This window comes from Triticum aestivum, chromosome 3D (genome assembly GCF_018294505.1).
Source record: "Triticum aestivum cultivar Chinese Spring chromosome 3D, IWGSC CS RefSeq v2.1, whole genome shotgun sequence".
NCBI lineage: Eukaryota > Viridiplantae > Streptophyta > Magnoliopsida > Poales > Poaceae > Triticum > Triticum aestivum.
In genome coordinates this window covers 458,347,616-458,351,856 of record NC_057802.1, presented here as the reverse complement: position 1 = coordinate 458,351,856, position 4,241 = coordinate 458,347,616, and positions in this window count along the sequence as shown.

Here is a 4,241-nt window from a genome sequence, read left to right as displayed (position 1 = left end):
ACGGAACTACCAGTTAAGTGGAGCTCAATATGCAACGAGTTGCATATTGACGAAACACCACATCGATTGTTTAGTTCTCTCGGTTATATACCCAACAATATTAAATGTTGATTAACATGGCAAGAGGTGAAGCATAAGTAAACTAACTATCTAGGCAATTTAAATGAGGCCGGAACGACAAACAATAATTCCGGAAAATCCTCATGTCATTTAGCAATTTTAATGCAAACATCAATTGTAAACACTTAAATGTTGTTATCATGATGCGAATGACATATGCAAGTTTTTAAGCAATTTTATAAAACGTGGATAAGAGCATGTTATGAAGCATTTGTTACCGTGGCGGAACGAAAAAGGGTGCCACGGCAACGATAACGAAAATGATGCCACGGCAACATATCGGTTCCGGTAGCTCATGGAGATACCGGCGCAAAAGAGAATTGTGCGGATGTGTGAAACACGCAAGAGATGGTGGGGTGCTCCCGGTTACCGGGTTCCCACGGTATGGCGGCATGGCAATCGAGGAACGTGCAAAGACCTCTCTCGGACACGGTGCACACACGAGCAACTCATACAACACATGCATTCATACACGATTGTCGCCTCAGGGTTATACCTTCGAAGCGTGCGTTTTCGGGGCGGATCAAGTCGGTGCGATGTGGAGGAAGTAGTTGTTCACGGGGTCATTGTGGAAGTAGTGGTTCTCACGACGGTAGTGGTACACGGTCGTCGTGGAAGTAGTGGTACACATTGTCTTGTCGAATCCACGGCGACGGTAGTGGTTCACTCGACGGTCTTTGGCAATGTTCGTCGTACACGGTTCATAGACGTTCGTGTCTTCCGTAGAGGTACTGGACGCATCCCGGATGTGTAGTCGTACACGCACGTAGATGAACTTGACGGGTCCCATGAGTAGTCGTACTCGGTGTCCTTGGGGCATTGGCTGTAGTCAAAGTACTTGGCGTGCATCAACTGTTGACCAACAGTGTACAGGAGGCAGCAAGGCATGGCCGACTTGGTGTGCAACCAAAGATGTACTCCGGGCGTCTGGGTTGACTTGGCCACGACAAAGGCAGCAGGGCCAACGGGGCAGGCAGCTCGTCTTGGAAGGGAGCCCTATCGGACAGAGCAGCTCGCGAGGACATTGGCGGCTCACGAGGCACCCACAGCAGCAGGACGAGGCATGAAAAACCGACAGCACGGCAACCATGAAGGAGGCGCACGTGGTCGTGGTGGTTCGGGCAGAAGGCCATGGAGGTGAGGTGCGGGGCGTGTGTGTGCGGCGCAGGAGGAGGGCGGAGAGGACGGCTCGGGCAGCGGGGCGACGCGAGGTCGTGGGGGAGGCGAGCGACAGAGCAAGGTGGTGGTGGTGGCAGCAGCAGTGGCTTGTCCTTGTAGAGGAGGTCGACGCAGTCGGTCACCAGGGAGACGAAGGCGAGCTTGATGACGAGGCAGCCATGGTCGCGGGCGCACGAGGAAGAGAAGAAGGAGGCGAGCGGGAGGGAGCGGCCGGACTTGTAGTCGAGGCGGCGGAGCTCCTGCTCGGTGACAGACGAAGCAGCAAGGAGGAGGAGCTTGGGGACGGCTCGGGCTCTAGGAGCTCGAGTGCGGGACGAGGAAGGGAGACGCGAGGACGACGGATGCGGACGCAGGTTCTCGAGGAGCTCCTCTCCTCGAGCGCTCGGACGATGGGGACTGGGTGAGGAGGAGGCGCGGGAGCATCGGTTCCCTCCGCGAACGAGGCGGGGCGAGCTGGGCGGCCTGGACTCGCCGGCCGGAGTGGCAACGGGGCATGGCTTCGGGCGCCGTAGGAGGCAAGGCGTGGGCGAGAGAGGGATGGCGGCGCACGTGGGAAAGAGGAGGAGGAGGAGATGGATCGGGGTGAGTCTAGGGTTACTGGGAGGAAGGATGGGCCTTAGAGGCCGGCCCAGTAGAGAGGGAAGTGGCCAGAGGCCTGGCGGCTGGGCTCTCTCTTCTCTCTCTCTCTCTCTCTCTCTCTCTCTCTCTCTTTAACAGAAAATAACTAGAGAGAAGAAAAGAAAGAGAGGGTTAGGGAAAGAAGTTGGACATGGGGATTATTTCCCCGGACTCACAAAAATGCGCTTGATCCAGGAAAAATAGAAGTGGCCTGATTGGACGATATAAATTCAAATGATTTGAATAGGAAGTGAGGGTTGGGAAGGTCCAAAAATGTTCGGATTTTTGGTGGAGCTCCGGAATAAGATGAAAAAATATAATGCGAGGTTGGATACCAAGAATTAAGATAACAAAGGCATTGGGATATTTGCAAGTGTGTTATGGTGAACTCCAACTAATGGAATATTTTAATATAGTTCCCTAATAATATTGGGAGGATATATGTTATAAAGAGAAATCACCATGTGCATTTCCCTCGATTTAAATGGATCGAAGATCCATGCAATTTACGTAGTTGAGTTTTTAAAAAATTAATGACATGATGGCATGATGACATGATGCAAAGAAAAAATAAAAGAGCAAGTAGAAAAGAAACACACGGCGATCACGAAAATAAGGAAGTCTTCTGAAGCGTCGGTCTCGGGGCGTTACAATATAGATCACAAGAAAGGTTAAACAAGACAATGGAAAGGAAAATGTGATTATCAGATTAAACAGAACAATGGATAGGTAATATATTTCGGGGGTATGTCCTTCCCAAGGACACATTACCCATACAGCGGTGTTTGGATAATTGAGCACGAAACATTTAACATTGGGCTTCAATGTTCTTATTGAAAATCAGAGTACCATAGACATGCTTCAAGATAGCATTGACATGGTCATCAGGTGAAGATCAGACTTTGGAAACACAAAGGATCCATCAGGAATAACTTGTAGAATAAGTCTTACAATTTCCTCATGGAAGAATGGATAACCTTGCTGAAAAAAGGAAGAACTATAGCAATGGGTCATCCAGCCAGGTGTGCTAGGCATGACATCACCTTACCGGGCCATATAAAGACCAACGTTTATAACTCTTGGAATTATGTTCCAACCATCATATCTGACTGATATTTAGATCTGATTGGTGTCAGAATACCTCAGACTCGGGATGCCTGAGAAGAAAAAGGTGAGACACAAATTGACGAGATGACATTGCAAGATTCTCGGGAATTGAACGATGGAAGTGAGTTCCAAAACAAGAGTTCATCATTAAATCAAAGAGAGGTGAGGAGGTGGCTGATGGACCAAGCGACAATTCCTCGAAATTTCCACGAAGATGGAGTTCCACAATTATGTGAACAAGGAGATAACATTTGTCATATCAAATGATATAATGATGTATGCTCGAGGAGAACATCCACAAGCAAACACAGGTTGGAAGGTGCACCTGAAATACGGGCTTTAGGTAGCATGATCAATGTTAGTATGGTGATTTGATAACCAATACACAAAGAATGAAACTATCGACCATTCACTATAAAGCAAATGGGGCTGCTAGAAGTTTCGAATTCACACATCATAGTTCAATTGTCGGTATTCCAGGTAGAAACAACATGGGGACCAAGAAATGAACAGAGATGGCGAGAAGTATTACTATTTCAAGAAGTTATGTATTTCGGTGATATTCCATGATAAGATCTGCATTGTGTCCATGGGCATGAACACAAAGTTCAAGGTCGACTCCCACTTCTTCAATGCACAACCTTTCATTCACTTCTCGCGTTTGATGAAGTTGCAGTAGTAGAGAGAAGGAATAGGCGATATCTGGTGATCAAGGGGGGCTTGCCTGGAAGCTTTGTTGTACAGGAAGAAGGGTTGTCGGTGATGTAGTCGTACTCGGTGGCATCAGCGCCGGTCTCGGGGTCTACCGAGGAAGAGGAGGGGGGAAGAAACCGTAAATACGGAGCAAACAAAGCATCACAAAACATAACGAGGCAATACGCGGTGCTAGGTATACCCTAACGCGATAGGAGGTGATACCCACGAAGGGGGGAAACATCCGGGAAAGTATCCCCGGTGTTTCGCGTTTTTGGACAGATGAACCGGAGGTGAAAAGTTGCGTGTTTGCTATGCTAGGGATGTGTAGCGGACGAACGGGCTGCGTATTCGGATTCGTCTCGTCGTCCTGAGCAACTTTCGTGTAAAAAGTATTTTCATCCGAGCTACGGATTATTTTATATTAATTTTCAAAGTTTTAAACAATTACTAAATTATGATTATTAAATTAATGTCGAAAAATAGCATTACTGCATCAGCACGACGTCAACAGTCAACAGGGG